The sequence below is a fragment of the Geotrypetes seraphini genome, chromosome 6 (assembly GCF_902459505.1).
Source record: "Geotrypetes seraphini chromosome 6, aGeoSer1.1, whole genome shotgun sequence".
NCBI classification, from domain to species: domain Eukaryota; kingdom Metazoa; phylum Chordata; class Amphibia; order Gymnophiona; family Dermophiidae; genus Geotrypetes; species Geotrypetes seraphini.
Window position 1 is genome coordinate 210,192,385 of NC_047089.1, and position 25,162 is coordinate 210,217,546.

A 25,162-nucleotide genomic window follows, 5' to 3' on the forward strand; every position below is an offset into this window, starting at 1 on the left:
TGCTAATACCATCTGGCTTCTTTCCCAAGACATTAGTTCCTCGTGTTAAGAGCACCACCCGACAGCAAATAAAGATTTTATTTACAAGCTATGGGCAGCCTTTCCATCAACCTGTCCAATAAATCTCTGCAACCCTCTCCTGTATATTTCCAGGCTGGAAAAAAAAAATGCAACCCTTGCTGCTTGCCAAAGCCATCCAGTTTTGAAAAGAGAGCGGAAGTTTTGGCTATGGTTTCTCAGAGAGCATCTGGTCACCTGGAATGCTATTTCCTGCTGTTTCTCATTTAGGAAGTTCTTATAGGAGAGAATGGCCAATTGAAGAGATAAGCAGCACCTTGAGGTCAATATTCAGCTAGCGATGGTGAGTGCTTTTGAAATATTCTTGGCTTTTTGTTCTAATTAATCAATTAATTAAATTGATAAATCAATCTGTCCCTGCAGGTTGACCTTGCCCCAGTGGAGCAGAAGTGTGGCTTCTTAGGCTACTACTGCACTCTTTGGGCTGGATTCTGTATATGACGCCTGGTCTCAGAGGCCGCCTAAGCGACTTTTGAGAATTGCACACAGGCGTCCTATATAGAAGAAATGTGTCTGTCCTCATGCACAGATGCCTATGCCCGCCTACCACCACGATTCTCTAACCGGCGTCCATGTCACAGGTGCCGGTTAGAGAATCGGGTTGCTGCTGAGCTGATCGCAGCAAGGGAATCTCCCTGCCGCGATCAGTTTAGTGGCTGTGCCAGGGAACCCATCCTCCCCGCAAAGCCTACCGGCAGGAAGAATGCCTAGCCCCTCCTGCTGGAACTCCCGAAGCTGCCCCCCCCCCAAAAAAAAAAAATGTCCGCATCAGAAGGAGTGCCAGAGAGATGTCCAGTTTCTCATGCCGGAAACCTCCCCCACCCCTACCCCCAAGACATCCCCCGGCACCCCAACCCCACCCAAACCCAACCAGCACCTTTTTTAGTTGGCCGGCTGGAGGGATGCTTACTTCCTCCAGCCTGCAGGCCTGCCTCCACTGAATGGCGGGCCTTCCCAGTGCATTGTGGGATGCACCAGGGATGGGCCTAAGACCCTCATTGGCCCAAGTGCTTAAGGCCCCTCCCATAGGCCTCTCTCTCAGTGCATTCTGGGATGCACTAGGAGTAGCCTAAGACTCCAATTGGCCAGATCCTGTAGGCCACCAGGAGATGTCTCAGAGGGGTATGGGGATTTCTGGCAGGAGGGAGGAGGGACTAGGGGTGGCGGCAGGAGGAATTGGGCATTCCTCCTGCCGTGGATATTCGTGGGTAGGGGGGACAGCTTTGGGGGATCCATCAGGATGGACTGGGTATCCCTCCTGCCGGGGATTGTTTTGGGGTTTGCGGCATCCCTCCTGCTGCGGACAGTGGGGGGGTAGGGGGTTGGGGTGAAGGCAGGAAGGACTGGGCATCCCTCCTGCTGGCTGAATTTGTGGTGGGACAGGTTCCCTGCCACGGCCGCTAAACTGATCACAGCAGGGAGATTCCCTTGCCACAAACAGTTCAGTGGCCACGTATTGGTATTGGTTTTATGCCTGTTCTGGCAGATGTCTGACTTTGCTTTAAATTTTCTGTAAAACTCAATTAAAACTAAAATCAAAACTGTCAGAAGTAATTGCTGCTTTTTTATGGGGACAGGTAATTTTTTGGGTGGGGATGGAGGGGATTCTTCGCGGAGATGAGCAAAGACGGAAGGGATTCCTTACGGGGATGAGTAGGGACAGAGGGGATTCTGGCAGGAGCAGGCGGGGATGGGCAGAATTCTGGCAGAGACAGGTAGGATTCTGGTGGGGATGGGTGGGGTTTCTGTCTTCGCACAACTCTCTAGTACAGGGGTGCCCAACACGTCGATCACGATCGACCAGTAGCTCAGGAAGGCAACGCGAGTCGATCGCGGAGCCCATCCCGGGCTCCGTGATAGACTCGTGTTGCCGTCCTGATCTACCGGGCAGATCAGCCTTTCTCTCCAGTGTTCTCTCTAGGGCCTTTTAGCTGGGCAGTCCGCCCAGTTGTCATCTGCTGCTGCCGCCACTACTGAACATTAAAAAAAAAAAAAAAAAAAAAAATGGCTTGGAGATTTCAGCCCGTAGTGAACTTATGCTCCGTGGCTCTAACGTGTGCGTGCCGGCTTCCCTTCTCTTCCCTCCGAAACCGGAAGTTATGTCCAGGGGGGGGGAAGGGAAGCCGGCAGCACATGTTGAGAGCCCTGAAGCAAGCGTTCGCTATGGGCTAAGGCAGGACACAGGTTAGTGAAGCATTTGCTCTTCTTGCTGCCGGGTCCTGTCTACTTTCTGTTTCCGCGAAGGCAGGACCCGGCAGCATTTCCCCCAATAGGTTGATCGTGATCTTGGGCCAATCAGCCTTCCTATCCCCGACGGCAGAATTGACGTCGGGGAGAGGAATGCTGGTCGGCCGAAGCAGGGAGAGCTTGGGGCGTCGTCGGCTTTCAGGCCTGTTATTGGTGGCGGTTTGGGGCCTGGTCCCTTATGGCAGTGGCTTGGGGGAGGGCAGGGAGAAAGAAAGAAAAAGGGCATGCAGGGAGACAGAAGGAAAGAAGAGAAACATAAAAAAAAGAAAGGGAGGCAGAGAGAAAGAAAGGGCAGGGGGAGAGGAAGGAAAAGTTGGGGGAGGGAACGAGGTCTGGAGGAGAGGAAGCATACAGGCTAAAAGAAGGGAAGAAAGATTGGATGCACAGTCAGAAGAAGAAAGTGCAACCAGAGACTCATGAAATCACCAGACAAGGTAGGAAAAATGATTTTATTTTAAATTTAGTGATCAAAATGTGTCTGAATTTATATCTGCTGTCTATATTTTACACTAAGGTCCCCTTTTACTAAACCGCAATAGTTTTTTAGCGCAGGGAGCCTATGAGCGTCGAGAGCAGTGCTGGGCATTCAGCGCAGCTCCCTGCGCTCTAAAAACTGCTATCGTGGTTTAGTAAAAAGGGAGGGGGGGTATATTTGTCTATTTTTGTATGGTTGTTACTGAGGTGATAGTGCATAGAGTCATCTGCTTTGACCTCTTTGAAAAACCCTGGAATAGGAATGATAATTAACATTTTCTATGCGTACAGTGTGCGTTGTGGTTTTTTAAAATTTTATTGTTGGTAGATCATTTTGACTTGGTCATTTTAAAAGTAGCTCGCAAGCCCAAAAAGTGTGGGCACCCCTGCTCTAGTACATATGCATTCAATCCTATGGTACCTAGCTCAATAGTTGTTGCCATTGATCTTAGAATGTGCATATAATCCAATGCACACAGTTTTCTGTGTTAAAAGTACACAGATCTGAGCCTGAAGTTTCAGTCTTCTTTGCATGGAAACTTTCCCATCTTCATGTTGACTAGTAAAATGCTGGCCTATATTTCAGGCGCCTATTGCAGCCCTATGGGGACGCCTAGGGCCACCTAAGATTGCCTAAGGCCACTTCCAGGTGAAACCATGCCCATGCCTAGCCTTGGGTGAGCTTAGGCTGCCCTATGCACCTCCCTAGGCTCGCGAAGACACCTACAATGTAGGCAGCCTGCCTCGGGGTGGTTGTTTTTATTTTTTTAACATGCATCTCGATTGGCCGTTTATAGAATTTGCCCCTTTATGTCTCCTTGCCTGCTAATTTAGGCCACTGCTGTCCCATTGTCACAGAATACTCTGACCACCCTGCCCTGGACCAGAGCGTAGAAGGACTGCAATGCTCTTTATGGTTCTTGATTAACCAGAATGATTCTGTCACTGATCTACCTGCTCCTGGCAGTGTGCCTCCCAGCCGGGGATTGTTTGGGGGTTTGCGGCAGGAGGAACTGGGCATCCTTCCTGCTGCAGATAGTGTGGGGGGTGATGGCAGGAAGGACTGAGCATCCCTCCTGCCAGCTGACTTTGCGGTGGGTACCTGTCTCCTGGCATCCTCCTCCTCCTTCCTTCCAGGCAGCCACACGTGTTTCTTCACGAAGCCATGGGCAGCAGTTCCAACACGCTGCCCACGGCTGACCCAGAAGGCTTCCCTCTGATATTGGAGGCCTCTGACATCAGAGGGAAGCCTTCTGGGTCAGCCACGAGCAGCATGTTGGATCAGCTTCCTACAGCTACGTGAAGAAACATGCACGGCTGCCTAGAAAGAAGGAAGAAGAGGCCACCAGGAGACAGGTACACACTGTGGGATCCACACAAGAGAAGAGCCGCAGCCATGTGGCTCATGAGCCATGACAGAACCTAGTATTCTATAAGGAAAGCTAGGTGCCCAGTTTTAGAATTTTCCCCTTAGTCTGGTTTGTGCAACTGTCAAAGTGCACTTATAAAGTTAATTCAAGCTAACCTTTAAAGCATTTTATTAGAATGCCGATTCAAGTCCTTTTGCCTATTACATCCTTCTTGATTACTAAAACTTTGCCAACTTTTGTTTTTCAATATTTATATAATCATTAATACATACAGTTAATGATGGAAAAGATCCAAGAATACATCAAAAGAAAATCAGAAACAGAAATCTGTCCACATCAATAAATCACAAGCCACATCATGGGGAACAACAGGCTGGCTGCCAGAATAAGAAAGCAAACATATCAGCAGTAAATCAAAGACCCCATTTATTCTTCCCAACCTAGTAGAAAAAGAAGTTGTTTATCATCTATAGGCAATTATTGAGATGGCTTAGGCAAATCCACTACTTATTCCTAGGATAAGCAGCATAGAATCTGTTTTACTACTTGGGATCTAGCTAGGTACTTGGGACCTGGGTTGGCCACTGTTGGAAACAGGATGATGGGCTTGATGGACCTTCAGTCTGTCCCAGTATAGCAACTCTTATGTTCTTATATATAAGACAATCAAGCCATTGTGACATCACTGATGAGTTTGACTCAGGCATTGGTGGAATGATGCTTTATGACATCAAGTTTCAAGTTTATTATAAAATTTGATTAATCGCTTATTCCGAATTCTAAGCGATGTACAGATTGATAAAAGTTACAAAATTAAGGAAGACAAACAGTGCTAAATCTACTTAAACATATTAATAAGACAACTTGCACATACAATCAACAACACAGGGAAAACTAGGAATGGTTATAAAGAAAAACAATTAGGGCTAAAAACAGTAGGGAAGGGAAATGAAAACTATCAAAAAAGTCAAAAAATAGATTAAGAGCCATAAGCAATTCATTTAATCATTGAATGCATCTTTAAAAAGAAGACTCTTAAATTTTTCGAAATTCTTTTCCTCTCTTAGATAAATTGGAAGGACATTCCAGGATTGAGAAGCCGTGACTGAAAAAATAGACTGCCGCCACGTGTTAATAATTGTAAGAGAGGGAATGACCAATAAATGTTGGTCATTTGACCTCAATAATCTAGATGAAGGATAAGGGATTAAAACTTTATAAATAAAAGCTGGGGTTTTAAAGACTTAAAAGTGGGGTCAAAGACTTAAAAGTGAGCAGGCATAATTTGTACATTATACGATGAGCAACTGGAAGCCAATGTGCTTTTTTAAGTAAGGGTGTCACAAGATCAAATTTCTTGGCTTTCATAATAAGTTTGATTGAGGCATTCTGGATAATTTGCAGACATCTAATTTCCTTTTGAGACAATCCTTTAAACAGGGCATTGCAATAGTCAATTTTAGAAATAACCAGGGAATGAATTAGAATATTCAGAGATTTTGGACATAAGAATTTGGATATTGAACGAATTTGACGGAGTCTATAAAAAGTTGATTTGACAACGTGACTGATATGGTCATGATAAGATAATTTATCATCAAAGATAATCCCAAGATTCCTAATTCTGTGAATCAACTTCAAGGAGATGCCCTTAATAGTAATTGGGAAGGCAAGTTTATGACAATCTTTCCAAGGGAAAAGCATGATATTTGTTTTATTAATATTAAGGGCTAATCTATTTGTATCAAGCCATTGATGAATTTGTTCAAGTTTTCCATTTATAGCTGATATTTCACAAGAACTATTGGGGTTAAGAGGATGTAATAGCTCTGGAATGTTGCTACTATTTGGGTTTCTAGCTAGGTACTTGGGACCTGGGTTGGCCACTGTTGGAAACAGAATACTGGGCTTGATGGACCTTCAGTCTGTCCTAGTATGGCAGTTCTTATGTTCTTATCTAGGGCCTGACTTCTCAAATGGAAACATGGCTAACTGAGTGGATCTCATAAACTCAGAACAATTGCCTTCCAATATGGCCAGGCAATCATTATCATACAGTAGGCCATTATTGAGATGGTTGGGCAAATCCACTGCTTATTCATAGGATAAGCAGCATAAAATCTGTTTTATTACATAGGATCTAGCTAGGTTCTTGGGACCGGCTTGCCCACTATTGGAAACAGGATACAGGGCTTGATGGACCTTCAGTCTGTCCTAGTATGGCAGTTCTTATGTTCTTATCTAGTGCCTGACTTCTCAAATGGAAACATGGCTAACTGAGTGGATCTCATAAACTCAGAACAATTGCCTTCCAATATGGCCAGGCAATCATTATCATACAGTAGGCCATTATTGAGATGGTTGGGCAAATCCACTGCTTATTCATAGGATAAGCAGCATAAAATCTGTTTTATTACATAGGATCTAGCTAGGTTCTTGGGACCGGCTTGCCCACTATTGGAAACAGGATACAGGGCTTGTTTGACCTTCGGTCTGTCCCAGTATGGCAATTCTTGTGTTCTTAAATGCTAGCTTCTCTGAACAAAAATATTGGCCACAAGTCCTTCCCTCCATAATCAAGCTTGACCCACTGGTCAAAACATACCCCCAATATCAGTAAATCTCACCTGCCCTGCAGACTTGTTCTTAGTAAAACATGGGTCCTTCAAAAATCCAATCACTGTAGTAGGACAGACAAAAAGAAGTATCAAGTTATAAAGTGCATGGGATTGTTACTGCAGGCTGGTCTCCTAGGATCTGTCTTCCATATGGAAGCCAGGAGGAGAGGGGGCCTGAGAGAGGAGCATTTCTTGATGGCTCTGCATAACTTCATAATCCTATGCTACTGCCACTATCAGAAACATAGAAACATGATGGCAGATAAAGGCCAAATGGCCCATCCAGTCTTCCTCTCTCTAAGAAATCCCACATGCCTATTTCATGCCTTCTTGAATTTAGACACAGTCTCTGTCTCTACCACTTATTCCGAGAGACTGTTCCACACATCTACCACCCTTTCTTTAAAAAAGTATTTCCTTAGATAACTCCTGAGCTTATCACCTCTTAACTTCATCCTATGGCCTCTCATTCCAGAGCTTCCTTTCAAATGAAAGAGACTCGACTCATGTGCATTTACGCCATCTAGGTATTTAAATGTCTCTATCATATCTCCCTTCTCCTGCCTTTCCTCTAAAGTATATATATTGAGATCTTTAAGTCTCTCCCCCATATGCCATATGACAAAGACCACAAACCATTTTAGTAGCCTTCCTCTGGACTGACTCCATCCTTTTTATATTTTTTTGTACATAATATTCTAAATGAGGTCCCACCAGAGTCTTATACAGGGGCATCAATACCTCCTTTTTCCTACTGGCCATATCTCTTCCTATGCACCCTAGCATCCTTCTAGCTTTCGCTGTCACCTTTTCAACCTGTAGGCCACCTTATGATCATCACATACAATCACACCCAAATCCCACTTTTCTGTCATACACATAGGTTCTTCACCCCTGGTATCGTTCCTTCAGGTTTTTGCAACCCAAATGCATGACCTAGCATTTCTTAGCATTAAATTTTAGCTGCCATTCAGGGTGTCTACTCTATTACAGATTTTGGTAACATCCACAAAGAGGCAAATCTTACCTGATAGCTGTTTAGCAATATCACTTATAAAAATGTTTAAAAGAACAAGCCCAAGAACAGAACCTTGAGGCACACCACTGGTAACATCCCTTTCCTCAGAGCGATCTCCATTAACCACTACCCTCTGTCATTTTCCACTCAACCATTTCTTGACACAGCCTGTCACTTTGGGGCCCAACTCGAGGGCACTCAGTTTAATTTATTAGATATCTGTGTGGAACACTGCCAAAGGCTTTGCTAAAATCTAAATATATCACATCCAGCACACCCTCTCTATCCAATTTTCTGGTCACACATAGAAATTGGTCAGATTTGTCTGACAAGACCTACCTCTAGTGAATCCATGTTTCCTCTGGTCATGTAATCCACAGGATTCCAGAAATTTCCCCGTTCTATGTTTTAAAAGCGTTTCAATTAATTTGCTTACCACAGAAGACAGAGATACTGGTCTGTAATTCCCTACTTCTTCCTTACTTCCACTTTTGTTTAGAGGGACCACATCCGCACTTCTCTAGTCCTCTTGTACCACTCCCAACTGGAGAGGCATTTTAAAGGTCAGTCAGTGGAGCCACCAGAACTTCCCTAAGTTCCTTCAACACCCTCAGATGTACACCATCCGGCCCCATCGCTTTGTCTACTTTTAATTTTTCATGTACAGCACCACAGACTTGGAACGCCCTCCCTATTTTTTTACGGGAGGAGAAAGAGTTTGGGAAATTTAAAACCGAATTAAAAACCTTCCTTTTTAAAGATGCATTTTTAACATAATTTTATTATTGGAGTATTATATTTTACTTTTGTTATACCTGTGTTACCTATTTCCCTTTTGTATTTTCCCTCAATGTTTCTTCTTTACTTTATGAATTGTATTTCATCCCTCCTTACCCTATGTTTAGTAATGTTAAAATTAAGAGCAATTTACCGCTATTTAAGTATTTGTTTGTATTGTATTGTTTTCTAAGAATTGTAAATTTTATAGTGTACATCGCTTAGAATGTTTGATTAAGCGATTAATCAAGTCACCTAATAAACTTGAAACTTGAATTTAGCTAGCTATTCACAAACACAACCCTCTGAAAATTGATCAAGGTCTACTACTCCTTTATCCCTATTCGCATTTGTCTTTTGCGGTTCTGCTCCCGTGCTTCAGCCATGAACACAGAACAGAAATATTTCTTAAACAATTCAGCCTTTTCTTTATCAGTTTCTACATACTCCTCCCCTTCACTTTTGAGTCTCACAATGCCACTTTTGTACTTCTTCCTATCACTGATAGATCTAAAAAAAAATGTCTTGTCTCCCCGTTTACCTGTGTCAGCTATTTTTTCTTCCACTTGCATCTTTGTTTTCCTGACTACTCGACCAGCCTCTCTTAACTTTTCCAGATATTTTTGTCTTTCTTCTTTCTGCGATCTTTTGTAGTTTATGAAATCTAACTTCTTATTCCTTACTTTCTCAGCTACTACTTTTAAGAACCAAAGCGGCCTTCTTTTCCTCTTACTTTTACTTACTTGCCTCACAAAAAGGTTTGTCACCCTTACATTAAATCCTTTCAGTTTTGCCCACTGCATTTCTACTCCTTCCAGACGTTCCCATCCGAACGAAATCTCCTATCCGAACAAAGTTAGGGTTTTTTTCCACATCCATAATTGACCACTGAGAAAATGAGTGTGTGGCTCAAAAAATGATCAATTTTGTCACTCTTACCACTAGGATTTAGCTTAACCTTTTCCCATAAATGAAGCTGCAATCCTTTCCCATCTCTCACTTGCTCCTGTACAAAGAGAACAGGATCCCATGGGGGAAGGATGAGAGAGGGTTAACTCAGCCCTACCCTTAACTCAGCCCTAAACAGACTGACAGGAGCAGCAGAGGCTGGATAAACAGTTCCTCTACAGGTTGAGAGCACAGTGGAGGTCTGAGAGGAAGACGTGGAGAGAAGAGGGAGGACATGCTGGGCCGAGGAAGCCTCCTGGACTAACTGATTCTTTGTTTTTTTTAATTTTCTTTTTTAAGTATGAAAGGGGAAGGTATTAAAAGCAGTGCCAGATTGGGCATGGGGAGTAGAGAGAGACAGTCACTACGAGAAAGTTCTGGGTAATGAGAAATTTGGAGCATATTTACTTGCAATTTGTTTGTGACCTTCTAGTTGTTTACTCTTTTCCATCATTATATACGCCTTCTTTTATGATCAGAGTGAATTTTTTACTCTAATACAGTGGGAAATGCTTGACTGAGATGTAATTTAACCTATGTAACTTCTGCAGACAGCACCACTTATCCCCTTCCACTGGAGGAACTTGGTGGTAGAGATCATCCTCACACGTACCCCACAATAAGAGCTTTCACACGTATCCCACACACCTACTAGCCAAGGAGCCTAGATCTCATTGCTCACACTTCAACAGCCCTAATTAGACAGTTGCCAGTAGTTAATGTTGCAATCTTGGCTTTATTTAAACTGTAATTTGCTATTTTCTCCATAGCAGTCTTAAAAGAATGGAAGTAAAAGTTATTACAGTAAAAAGGAAGCAGATGATAAACTTCTAATCGCCAGTTCTTCTTCTTCTTGATCTTCTTTGCAGCTCTCAGAGGTTGCCGCTATGCTCCCCTCACTCCCCACTTCCTGCCGCACTCGTCAGGGGAGTGGCTGCACCGGCATGTTGCGCTCCTCTGGCGAGAGACTGGTCTCCTCGAAAGAGGTGCTTGGGCTCTCCGACATGCCCCCACCTCGCACCAAGGACTTTCCGTCCGGATCTCCTCCAGGCCCGCGTTCAACAAACGCGTCCATAGGGCCAGATAGTTGTTATGGCCCAGGTTCAGAGGGGTAAACCCGGGTCTTAGACTTGCGCTTCACCATAGGTAAGACCCACAGTTCGAGCACGTTCCGCCGAACACGTTCAGGCAGCCATCTTGATTACGCTCCTCCTGTAATTTGCTATTTTTTCCATAGCAGTCTTACAAGTATGGAAGTAAAAGATATTACAGTCACCTTACAAAAAAACAAATGGCCCATCTGAGATGGGAAAGTTGTATACAAAATTAGTAGATGCAAAAGATAAAAACTGCTCTCTCTTTCTCTGTTGATGCGTCTCTTTCTTTGGATTTATTCCTCTCTCTCTCTCTTAGATTTTCAGGTTTCTTCTTGTCTCTCCTGCTTTTCTTCAAGTCTCTTTCTCTTCCTGTCTTTATTGGACTCTTTGTCAAAGTATCTCCTCTTGTCACTTTCATCAAAGCTCTCTCAGAAGCGATACAGCTCATCGTTTTCCTTTGGCAGTCATCCAGAGGAAATTGAATGGGCTCAGTGCTAAAATGCCTCTGGGCTTTCTCACTGCAGTGACAGAGCATTTTGTTGCAGTGTTAATTTGACACGTTGAGACTAAAAATCTAATCATGTGCAGATGGACAGAACAGCATCAAGGCTGAAATACCAAAATCCATGCATTTGTCAGTCCTGAGGTAGGCAGAAATCCTAAAAATGACTGCTGAATCAGTCCCCAAGGTAATTTTGTTTTAAATTTTTTTTATTTAGCTAGGCAGTCCTGGCATTCTTCTTTATTGTATGAGCCTACTGGCTATGAATCTTTTTTTATTGTGAAACATTTTATTTCAATAGCAAAACTGTGGAATCATGCAGTTAAGCATCACTTCTAGAATAATAAAATGGACAAAAAAAGAGAGGAAGCACAGTCATTAAGATCAGGCAAAAACAATCTTAAGATATGCAGATATACGGATAATGAACATTGTTTTGTTGATGATTTGAATGTCCTTGATATTGGAAACCGCCTAGATTTCAGGCGATATACAAATGTGTTAAATAAATAAATAAAAAACACATTTGTCATTATCTACTATCTCATTTTTAGAGCGCTTCAAATTCTATGCATTGCACACTTGGTACCTAGCAAGAAACCAAGTCAAGGGCTGGTTTCCTTAGACCTTATCTACTGGGGATCTTCTCCCAGCAGGAATTCAGATACAGTAAATGGAGTTTGAGAAGTAATACTTTGTGAAGTAGATCCCTCCACCTCTTTCCAAAACTCCTAAATAAGAGATATTCCCACCACATATGAGTAAATTGACCTATTAGTTTCCTGGTTGCCAAAAAAGTAACTTAGAAGTATTCAGTTCCATCTATCCATTTGTTGCGGAGTAAACATACCTCTTCTTTAAGATCTGCATTTGTATATTAACTAGAACTAACAAAACAGAACACAAAATCACATGGTCCTAAGAGTTGTATGCACAGCATGATAGTGTCAAGAAATGAACACCTTAAATCTACCATCTCCATATCCCATCTGCAGTCAGGTGACCTGAAATTCTCATTCTGGAGAAGTGTCTAGTTTGTAAATGCTGAAAAGGGGAAATCAGTTTCTCTAGAGCAGCAGTTGAATATCTCTTCTCTATCAGCACATTATAAATAAAGAACCGAGAGTTTATTGAATGGAGGTTCATTTCTGGAGTGTGCCAGCAGAGCTGCCAAATAACCCATTTCAGGAGGGAGACTTTTTGTTCAGTCCATGATTCTATCCATTAAAATTGGTGCTGCAAGTCCCATAATGCACCAAGATGAGGTTGGCAGAAATTCAGGACTAACCAAAAAGTCTCCCTCCTGGAATGGGTAACTCAGCAGCTCTGTGCTTATGAAGAGATTTGGCAATGGCACATGGGTTCAGGCAACCAGAAATAAAATAAAATTGGGGTGGGGATTCACTGAATATCTTGAAGGCTCTAATCTCGCATACTGGTTTGCAAAAGCATATGCAGGCAGGACATGGGCACACTGAGGCCCCAATTTTCTAAGCTGCATTAGCTGTTAACATAGCAATTAACATGCTTTATCTGTATACTGTATACAGCTCCTTAGCAAATGGTAATTTCCATATTAACCACTGAATGCATAAGGGGAGAATGTACCTTATAGATAACACAGAGTGAAGGAATAGCCTCATACTTAAAACAGCTGACTAGGAGCCAAAGGGCCAAGGTTCAAATCTTACTGCTCCTTGAAGCCTTGGGCAAGCTACACCATTGCCTAGGGATGGCACTAGTCACCTCACCCTGGAACAATCAGGCCTGTAACAGTCCCATGAGCTGCTCACCATACATCAAAAACATTTTTTTTCTTTGCATTAACTGAATGGGAAACTGATGGGAACACCCCAATGGTTGATTTAGAGGTTTCTGCAATTACCACACATCAGGTTTGGGATAGAGAGTTGCACGGGGACAGAAATCCCACCCGTCCCCGTCAAAGTCCCACCCGTCCCCGTGAGGAATCCCACCTGTCCCCGTGAGGAATCCCTCCATCCCCACCCGTCCCCGCGAGGAATCCCCTCCGTCCCCGCCCATCACTATAAACTTCAGAAATAGTTATTTCATTTAATTATGCTACTGAATTAAAGACTCTGGTAGAAACCCATTTACAAATAAGCAAAGAGACTTTATTAATTTGGAAATATTAATTGGAAAGAATACATACTTTGTAAACGGGTTTCTATCAGAGCCTCTAATGTTTATAAATTTTCATCAACAGAACTAATATACTACTTTATCCTGAAGCAAAAAAAAAAAAAAAAAAAGAAATAGAATTTTTTTCCTACCTTTGTTGCCTGGTTTCTGCTTTCCTCATGTTCTCATTCAATTCCTTCCATCCACTATCTCTCTTCTCTCTGCATCTTCCATTTGCTCTGTTACTGTGCCTCTCCCTTTCTCCCCCCTTCCAAATTGGTCTGGCACCCATCTTCTTCCCTCCGCTCCCCCCATACTCTGGCATCTCTGTCTTCTTCCCACTCTCTTTTCCCCATTTCCTTTCAGCGTCCTTCTCCCCCCCCCCATCTTCCCCATGTCCTGTCAGCGTCCTTCTCCTCCCTCTGTCTTAAGAACATAAGAACTGCCATCTCCGGATCAGACCCATGGTCCATCGAGTCCGGCGATCCGCACACGCGGAGGCCCAGTCAGGTATACACCTGATGTAGTTTTAATCACCCATATCCCTCTATGCCTCTCGTAAGGAGATGTGCATCTAATTTGCCTTTGAATCCTAGCACAGTGGATTCCTTAATAACCTCCTTTGGAAGAGCATTCCAGGCGTCCACTACTCGCTGCATGAAACAGAACTTCCTGACATTTGTCCTGGACTTGTCCCCCCTTAGCTTCAAACCATGTCCTCTTGTCTGTGTCACGTTGGTCAATGTAAATAATTTGTTTTTCTGCTCGATTTTATCGATGTCTTTCAGTATTTTGAACGTCTCTATCATGTCCCCTCGCAGCCTCCTCTTCTCAAGGGAGAACAGTCCCAGTTTCTTGAGTCGTTCCTCATATTCCAAGTTCTCCATACCTCTTATTAGCTTCGTTGCTCGTCTCTGCACCCTCTCCAGCAGTTTTATATCCTTCTTTAGGTTGGGAGACCAATGTTGGACACAGTATTCCAAGTGTGGTCTGACCATTGCTCTATAAAGCGGCATTATGACTTTCTTCGATCTACTCATGATTTCTTTCTTTATCATGCCTAACATTCTGTTTGCTTTCTTTGCCGCTGCCGCGCATTGTGCCGATAGCTTCAGGGTCCTATCTATCAGTACACTCAGGTCCTTTTCTTGTTCGCTCTTACCCAGAGTTGCGCCTGACATGTGCTTTCAGTATCCTTCTCCCCCTCTGTCTTCCCCATGTCCTTTCAGCGTCCTTCTCCCCCCCCCCCGTCTTCCCCATGTCCTTTCAGCGTCCTTCTCCCTCCCCCCGTCTTCCCCATGTCCTTTCAGCATCCTTCTCCACCCTCTGTCTTCCCCAGTACTTTCAGCGTCCTTCTCCCCCCTCAGTTTTACCCATTTCCCTTAAGCGTCTTTTCCTCTCCACTCCACCTTTCCACCCTTTCTCCCTCCCTGCCCCTTATCTTCATGGCACTTCCCCGCCCGCCCGACAACAGAACAGGCCCGGTCCGACAAACCTCGCTGCCCTGAATCCAGCTGCTGTAAGAAGGTAATTCCCGTCGTCCCCGTGCAGCTCTTAGTTTGGGAATTACCATTCAGAAACCATAAAATCTTAGGGCTCCTTTTACTAAGGTGCGTTAGGGCCTTAACGCGCGGAATAGCGCACGCTAAATTGCCACGCGCACTAGACCTTAATGCCAGCATTGAGCTGGCGTTATTCTAGAAACATACCACGTGGTTTAGCGCATGGTAATTTTGTGCGTGCGCTAAAAACACTAGCGCACCTTAGTAAAAGAAGTCCTTAGTGCACCAAAATGGCTTTCCAACATTCCTACAAAAAAATAATAAATTTGAACTGTGGGGACATCTGTCTATTAGATTCTTTGGGAGAGATTATTAATGTTTTATTAAATTGGTCATTTCAAAGTACGGAAAAATACTTAGGAAAAAAATAAGCCCACATTTTAACAGTGCTAATTCTTCCAAAGTAAAATATGGCCAAATCCTCTCATCTGCTGAAACTAAATTTAGGGCTCCTTTTACTATGTGGAAAAACTAACGCCAGTTCTATGGAGGTTTTAGCGTCTAGCGTGCATGGCATTGTAGCGTGCGCTAAAATCGCTAGCACAGCTTAGTAAAAGGAGCCCTTAGTTTCCTCCAATAATTTACCATAATTCTGCTAGTAAATCAGTGCCAAGTCATTTGACATTATTGCTCTTAATAGTTTAAATTGTGGCGTCTTCATTGATGATAAACTTACCTATCATGATCATGTTAGCAATATTGTTAAATCATGTTTTTATAAATTACGTTTAATTCGTTCACTTGCCAAATTCCTAGAGTCTAAATCTATTAATATTTTAATACATTCCTTGGTAATATCCAAAATAGACTATTGTAACTCCCTCCTTCTTAATATCACTCAAAAAGAAAAAAGAAGGCTGCAATTAATCCAAAATACTGCCGTGAAACTGATCCACAATGCGAAAAAATATGATCATGTTACCCCTCTGTTGATTAAATCCCATTGGCTTCCGGTAAGCCACCGCATTACTTTTAAATTACTGTTTTTAGTTTTTAAAGCTTTGAGTTATAATGAACCACAATTTATTAATAGGTGGTTAATCCCATACAGCACTTCATGATCTCTCCGCTCGACTTCCCACAATCTTCTTTCCGTTCCCTCGATGAAAGTTATAGGAATTAGACGGCACGACATGTTTTCTGTAATGGCCCCCCAATCATGGAACCTCCTACCTCAATACATTAGAGAATTAAAAGATTTACCCTCATTTTAAAAAAAACCTTAAAAACATATCTTTTTAAAGATGCATATGATTCCTAGCTTTCTAATTAACAATTTTTATTTAAGTAGCCAAAATTACCCCCCCTTTTTGTTCATTCCTTTTATGTTCTTCTTTCTCTCCTATTTAAAGATTGTAACTTTCTCCCCATTTTCACACACAATTCTTGTAAGTTTTAATCCACAATATAAAAGTCATTTTGTACGTCAGCACCAATATTTTATCTGCACATTTATATTATGTTGTACATCGCTTAGCAATCTAAATAAGCGATTCATTAAGAACGAATAAACTTGAACTTGAACTTGTATCAACTTTATAATCATGATCAATCAAATCAGAAATGCTTGTTTTCATATGCATTGTATATGCTGTAAGAACAGACTTTGTGCATTAACTGAAAATTCTATAACCCACTCAGAATCCAATCAATCTGTATTAGAGATGGAACGAAATAATTTGGGTATGTGAAATATATTAATGCTTTTTAATGAAAAGTCCCATTGGTCTTGTATTTATATCCTGCAGTATTTTTAATATTTCAAAGCACTACATGTGCACACTAGATATTTTAAAATATAATTGTGATACTCAGCTGAACATGTCCATATCAAATACTGTCGAGCATGACACCACTTTTCAAATCAAAATACTACCTCATTATCTTAAAACCATTTGAAAAATGGTGCTCTATTGCAGTGGTTCCCAACCCTGTCCTGGAAGACCACCAGGCCAATCGGGTTTTCAGGCTAGCCCTAATGAATATGCATCAGAGAGATTTGCATATAATGGATGTGGCAGACATGCAAATCTGCTCCATGCATATTCATTAGGGCTAGCCTGAAAACCCGATTGGCCTGGTGGTCCTCCAGAATAGGGTTGGGAACCACTGCTCTATTGGACAAATATTTGTTATGGACATGTTCATATGAGTATCAAAGTCATAGATAGTTTTAAACAATGTTCGCTTGCAGTGTTTTGAAATATTACAGCATATGGATATATGAGTAAGAGTACTTTCCATTAAAATAACTTTGTGCTACGAAAAGAAAGTATTGGTAGGGCTCAGTAATTGACAGAATATATTGATATTTTGCCCCTTGTGGCTTTTAGGGCTCCTTTTACTAAGGTGCATTAGGGCCTTAAAGTGTGGAATAGCGCACGCTAAATTGCCCCGCGCACTAGACCTTAATGCCAGCATTGAGCTGGCGTTATTCTAGAAGCGTACCACGCGGTTTAGCGCGTGGTAATTTTGTGCATTTGCTAAAAACCTTAGTAAAAACCTTAGTAAAATCTCAGTAAAAACCTTAATAAAAGGAGCCCTAAGTTTTTGGAAATACAGTATATTAATATGCCATCCACATGTAAATATGTTAAGGAGTCTCATCCTCCACCTCTATTCTTTGAGTATCTTTACTTTGCATATGGAAAATTACAATGGGTTCAAGAATTAGAGCAGATAATGGGGTGATAAATAGTAGCACTATGTCAGCCCCTATTATTTCTATAACACTACTAGATGTACACAGCACTGTACATGGTATATGAAGGTACTTTCTCTGTCCCTAGTGGGCTCACAATCTAAGATGTTTTTTTGTACCTGAGCAATGGAGGGTTACATGACTTGACCAGGGTCACAAGGGGTTGCAGCAGGAATTGAACCCATCCGCAGTAACCATTATCTCTTCCTCTCTCTAAGAGATCCCACGTGTCTATCCCAGGTTTTCTTGAATTCAGACATAATCTCTGTCTCCACCACCTCTTCCGGGAGACTGTTCCACACATCTACCACCCTTTCATGTAAAAAAGTATTTCCTTAGATTACTCCTGAGCCTATCACCCCTTAACTTCATCCTATGCCCTCTCATTCCAGAGAATCGACTCATGTGCATTTACGCCACGTAGGTATTTAAATGTCTCTATCATATCTCCCCTCTCCCGCCTTTCCTGTAAAGTATACATATTGAGATATTTAAGTTTGCCCCTATACACCTTATGACAAAGATCACGCACCATTTTAGTAGCCTTCCTCTGGACCGACTCCATCCTTTTTATATCTTTTTGAAGATGCGGCCTCCAGAATTGTACACAATATTCTAAATGAGGTCTCGCCAGAGTCTTATACAGGGACATCAATACTTCCTTTTTCCTACTGGCCATATCTCTCCCTATGCATCCTAACATTCTTCTAGCTTTCACCATCACCTTTTCAACCTGTTTAGCCATCTTAAGATCATCACATACAATCACACCCAAGTCCCGCTCTTCTGTCGTGCACATAAGTTCGTCACCCCTAAACTGTACCAAGAGAGGAGAGATACTAAGGAGCTTCAGAATGAACACACTTGTAGGTTAGTAATAGGAGTCTGAACTGTATACAAAGGCAGGTAGGGAGCCAGTGAAATTATTTGAGAGGAGTACAGCTCTAAAGAAAGTGTTGGATTGCCTTCCTTTAGCTGTCTATCTGTCCAAGTTAGATTGTAAGCTCTTCTGAGCAGGGACCATCTATTTAATGTCAAAATGTGCAGCGCTGTGTATGCCTTTCAGCACTATAGAATTGATAAATAGTAGTAGTTAAGATTTCATTGAAAATTTTCAGTAAGAAAGGAGTGAAACAGTTCGTCATAGTCATAAAATTTCTCTGGTAGAAAATCCAAATCCACTGGTTCTTTTATTCGGTAGACTTTTTAATAGCTGTTTCTGCTTCCTGCAGAGAGAAAGGCCTGTTAATGGATATTCAGACATCCTAACCCAACAAATGTAAGTTTAAGGCCTCCAATCGTTTAAAAATAAACTTCTGATCTACTGAAAACCAAGATAAGTAAAACATGTTACTGAAATCAGTAAACATCAGCTGTTTGACTAGACACGGCAGTTTCTACAGCTCTTCTGGATATAATTTTATTTTTTTTAAATTCTAGATCAACTGGGTTGCCATAACAACAGCTTAGATGGATTATTTGCATGTTCATAAAAGTGTCATTTTGTATGAGACCTTTTTAATGCATTTGTTTCTCCTCTTAATTTTATTAATTTTTGTAATGTGTCTTCTCTTTCTTACACTCATGTTCAGCTTCCATGTATTTCAATCGAGCTTTAAAAGAAGCAATTTGATTTTTGTTTTTTAAAGTTGAATATAAGGACACTTAAATTGTACACCCTCTTCCAAGGCAAGTTTTGTAATAAAAATTTGGTTTATCAATAACTATTTCTAAGGGGGGGGATCCTAGTTGCATAGACAGATTCACATCCCAGGACTCCCATTTAATCCTAATCTCCCCCTTCACTCAGCAGAGGCACATGCTATTCCAAGGGGACAAGTTCTCCTTGAGGGAAGCGATTTCCCTTGCAGGCCCTGGCTTAGAAATTCCTTCAAATAACCACTCAGAGACAGAAATGTGATGCTTTCTGTCCTTGTACCACATTTCGCCAGTGCCTTATTAGGCAGATAGCTAAACCAAACCATCATTAATCGAACAGACTTAAACCTTTAGCTTCCAACAGTTTAATACAGAAGTAAAAACAAAAAGCTTACTGTGTGACGATTGTATGACAGAATCTGTCTGAACAAGTGGTTTAGGTTTAGCAGCTACTGACAGGATAAGCTTTTGATTGGATGAAGAGTGGGGGACAAGATGGTCACTGCTGAATTATCTTGGATGGGCCTGCGTCCACCCAGGCCCACCCATAGCTACACCACAGTCAGACAGTGGAATGGGATGGGCCACTGGGGGCCATGGACCTATCAATGTTTTACCCAACACAGCATTAGCAACCAGAGAGCTTGAGTGTGGGGCCAAAGATTGGTTTCTTTGGCCCCCTCCAACCAAAACAGTGTTCCACTGCCCCTGATTACATTCATTTCACACTGGACACAAACTCGAATCCCAAATGGAGGCTTTATCCTAGACATAACTGTAATCCCTTTGTTTACCTGGATTCTGGCAAGGAGCACACAAAGTTAATTTTATTTGGTAGGACCAGAGCTGCGACCCATTCATAGAATGGGATCTTACAGCAGGCAGACACCAGACTTTCACTCTCTTTTCTGAATAATGCAGACCACAATGTAGATAAATCCAGAACTCCAACTTTACTTATTCGTAGAAGAGGGAAGAGGCACACTTTTGAACAGTTACTTTCAGAACACAGTTCAACTATATACCTATGCTTTCTCTCCTTCACTCTAAGATATGACTTATAATTTCCAATCTCCAGTTACAGTGATCAGATGTTGGGCTCTAACTAACAGAAGCCAAACCTATCAATCAGATCTTACATTGGTCAGTTGATGGGGTCTGACCAAAAGACAAATCTCCTAACCCAATTATACTGGTCAGTTGATGGTCTCTGACTAAAAGACAAATCTCTCACCCAGATTCAGTCCTTAAATCTCCTCTGGAGTGAGGTCATAAAGCTCAGACCACCTTCCAGGAAGTCCAGGAACTGGCTTGGCTTCTCTATGGGTTTCCATAGGCTTCTGGAAACTACTGGAACTCCTGTCCTGAGTCACTAGCCTTTTCTGGGGGTGCCTGCCTGCCTGTCTGCATGTAGTCTGTGATTCCCATGGAGACCCAGGTGCATAAGATTTTACTCCAACTGGCAAACGCTCTATGCAGCTCTGAATGCTAGGCTGCCCTTCCTACTCTAGTACATAGCATACTGCACTGATAATTTTAAAACTCTCAGCTTGCAGGCCTGGGAAATATTTGCACCCCTTAACTCCTCACTTCAGTGCATACTATTTGCATAGGGCTATATAACTAAATAGGTCCAAAGGCTGAGCCTTAAGCAAAAAAAAAAAAAAAAAATCCACCTTATCACACACACTACGGATCTCTGATTTAAATAAGGGCAGACAGAACCATTGCAACCTTTCCAAAAAAGAAGATGCTATAACTGAATGGTACAAACCTTCTCTCTATACTGAGTTAGTAAAGCCCTAGATCCAGGAGTATACTGGGCTAATGAAGGTCCCGAAATGATCCTTACATGTCTAATCTTAGATCAGAACTTACTACTATTACTACTAACCATTTCTATAAGGCTACTAGACACATGCAGCACTATACATCAAAATACAGAAGAGACAGTCCCTGCTCAATAGAGCTTACAATCTAGTGAAGACTGACAAACTGGACAAGAAGGTGCATTAGTACACTGCGCTCAAGGGGGGGGGGGAATTACAGAGGGAATGATAAGACAAATATTGGTGCTTAGAAGGTAGGTTGGAGTTTGGAATTGAAAGCATCTTCAAAGAAGTGGGCGTTGAGTCTTTATTGGAATACTGCCAAAGACGGAGCCTGATGTATCGAATCAAGCAGTTTGTTCTAGGCAAATGGTGCAGCAAGGTTGAAGAGATGGAGTCTGGAGTTGGCTTTAGAGGAGAAAGGTGCAGATAAGAGAGACTTATCTGATGAGCAAAGTGCCTGGGGGTGGGGGAGTGTGGGGGGAGAGGAGAGATTCCGAGGAACACTGGAGTGATTACACTTGTAGGTCAGTAAGAGGAGTTTGAACGGTAAGCAAAAATGGATAGGGAGCCAATGAAGTGACTTCAGGAGAGAGGTAATGTGGGCATAGCGACATTTGACAGAATATGAAGTGTGCACTACTGTAATTCTTTATTGATTTTCAAAACTTAAATAGTGCAATACAACAAATGTTACATATAATAATACAATACAACTCACCTTCAAGGACCCCCAAACCGACGCCTCCCCTCCCCTACTTTCCCAAAAATCAGCAGGAGGGATGCCCACTCCCTCCTGCCGCTGTGAAACCCCCCCCCCCCGCACTGAATACATCCCCCCTCCCGCAAGGACCTCCCGAATCAAACCAACCCTTCCACTTCCCTTCCCCACTTTCTTTCCTAAAAAAAAAAAAAAAATTGGAAGTTGGGATGCCCACTCCCTCCTGCCACTGGATGCCCCCGGCCCCACCCCCACCACACCCCTGAACCTCCCCAGTACCCAGGACAGGATTAACCAATAGGCTAAGTAGGCACGTGACTAGGGCCTGAAATGGTCAGGGGGGCCCGATGATGGAGGATATCAACATTGTTTTTTTCCAAACGGCGATGGGCCCTTCCAGCATCGATCAGCAATGCATGCCCCCACCAATCGGCAATGCACCCCCCCCCCCATCGACGGAAAGTAAGACAAGCAAGCAACACGGGTAAGAAAGGCAACGGGAACTGTAATTGTGCAAGCGGTGCTACTTGACCAAAGCTTCCCTCTGACGCAGCTTCCTGTTTCCGTCTGGGTGCATGGTAGGGTGGGGCGGGGCAGGGGGCCCAGTGTACTTGTGTGCCTAGGGGCCCTCAACAAATTAATCCTGCCCTGCCAGTACCTCAAAACTAGATGACAGTAGAAAGGATGTCCAGTCTCTCCTGCTCACAGGCCCACTACTCCAAAATGGCAGGTATTCTGCTTCCCTGTGTATCTAAACCAATCAGGGCCGTAGGCCCTTCCCCATGCATACCAGGATGCACCAGGAAGAAATCCCACCATTTTTGGTGTCTATGGAAAAATAGAGGTTAGATTTTAGCAGTTTATGTTGTGCCTCAAAACCGTGGAAAGTGAACAGCGAATCCTATGAGAAAATAGGGTTAGGTTCCTGCATGAAGTACCTGAAATTCACTCTCTGGACACTTGGGAGCCATATCTGGAAGCAAGGCCTGAACATGAGGTGAAAGTGAAAGCAAAAAAGGTTGTTTTTTTTTAAAGGGCTGATTTGTGAATACGCACACACAGCAGCACAAATGGGGAATCTGGTTGCAATTGATGCAAATGTGGATAGGTGAATTCACACATCATGAATGCGTGAATAATGAGAACACACTAAGTAAATACAGGTAATTTACTGCATAGTGCATACAGAGGGTTGAAACAAGAGAATGGCTGCATAAGTCTGTCTGAATTAACTATATCAGTTTACAATCACTGAAGGATAAGTTGTTGAGCAGATACACATCTTCAGTGGTAGTGGATGCAGATAAATGTCAAAGCAGTGAAAAGATAATGGAGATTTTCTCTCTAGTAAGAAGGATGAATAGGACTACCCAAAAGGCTACACGAGCTTGGACTTGATCAAAAGAGTTAAAGGTTATATCTGACTGAGGAAGGAGCAAGACAGGTCTCAAGAAAAGGGATCATATGCTAAATTTAACCACAGGAACAAAACAAGATGCAGTTTGACTTCCAAAATAATACAAACTGAAGGTAAATAGGCACATACAGCTGTGGGGGCAGAACAAAAAGCAAAAAAAGTCTCTTGTCATTCTGGAATAGATAAAGGTCCATAAAAAGGAAGACTTTGTTAGCACTGGAGACCCCAGCTTGGATTTTTATGCCAATGGAATATGTTGATATGATTAACTAAAATCTCTTTGTCTCTGTCTCTGAGAACATAAAAATAGCCATACTGGTGGTCCATCTAGCCCAGTACCCTGCTTTCAGTAGTAGTCAATCCAGGTCACAAGTACTTGGTGGCAGGACAGACCCGAGCTGGAAATATACCACATGTGACACACCCTCTAGAGCTCCTATCCCACTCACTGTGTCGCAGCCAAGCAGGAAAAGTAATGGACATGACAGAGTTTTGGAGCCTCCAACTCCCTTGCGCATTGTTTAGCCACACTGCCCGCAAATAGCTCACTACAGCCTTGCCTGGCAGAATTTCAAACAGTAGCAAGATTCCATGCTACTAATCCCAGTGACAGCAGCATCTGTCCCCATTTCTGTCTCAATACCAAACTATGGACTTTTCCTCCAGGAACTTGTCCAAACATTTTTTTAAACCCAGATATCTTAACTGATATTACCACATCCTCTGGTAAGGAGGTCCAGAGCTTAACTGTTCTTCAAGTGAAAAAAATATTTCATCCTATTTGTTTTCAAAGTGTGTGTGTGTGTGTGTATACTGTATATATATATATATATATATATATATATATATAAACTAGTCTTTAAGCCCGTTACATTAACGGGTGCTAGAATAGATGTGTCTGTCTGTCTTTCTTTGTCTCTCTCTCTCTCATTGGCCGCTGTCTTTCTTTCTGTCTCTCTCTCTCTCTTTGGCCGCTGTCTGTCTGTCTTTCTTTCTGTGTCTCTCCTTGACCACTGTCTGTGTGTCTTTCTGTCTCTCTCTCTCTCTCTCCTTGGCCACTGTCTGCCTGTCTTTCTGTCTCTCCTTCTCTCCTTGGCCGCTTTCTTTCTGTTTGTCTCCCTCTTTCGCTCTCTGTGTGTGTCTGTCTTTCTGTCTCTTTCTTCTCTCTCCTTGGCTTCTGTCTGCCTGTCTTTCTGTCTCTCCCTCTCTCCTTGGCCGCTGTCTGTCTTTCTGTGTGTCTGTCTGTCTTTCACTCTCGCCTTGGTCGCTGTCTGTTTGTCTCTCTCCTTGGCCACTGTCTGTGTGTATGTCTGTCTTTCTATCTCTTTCTCTCTTTCTCATTGGCAGCTGTGTGTCTGCCTGTCTTACTGTCTCTTTCTTTCTCTCTCTCTCCTTGGCCGCTCTCTGTGTCTGTCTTTCTGTCTCTTTCTCTCTCTCTCCTTGGCCGCTGTCTGTGTATGTTTCTGTCTCTTTCTCCTTGGCCGCTGTTTATGTGCCTTTCTGTCTCTTTCTCTCGCTCCTTGGCCTATATCTGTGTATGTTTCTGTCTCTTTCTCGCTCTTTCTCCTTGGCCGCTGTTTATGTGCCTTTCTGTCTCTTTCTCTCTCTCCTTGGCCGCTGTCTGTGTATGTTTCTGTCTCTTTCTTGCTCTTTCTCCTTGGCCATTGTTTATGTGCCTTTCTGTCTCTTTCTCTCTCTCTGATCGCTGTCTGTCTCTCTATCTCCTTGGCCACTGTCTGTGTGTCTGTCTGTCTTTCTATCTCTTTCTCTCCTTGGCTGCTGTCTGTGTATGTTTCTGTCTTTTTCTCTCTCTTTCTCCTTGGCTGCTGTTTATGTGCCTTTCTGTCTCTTTCTCTCTCTCATTGGCCACTATGTGTCTGTCTTTCTGTCTCTTTCTTTCTCTCTCTCTCTCCTTGGCCGCTGTCTGTGTATGTTTCTGTCTCTTTCTCTCTCTTTCTCCTTGGCCACTGTTTATGTGCCTTTCTGTCTCTTTCTCTCTCTC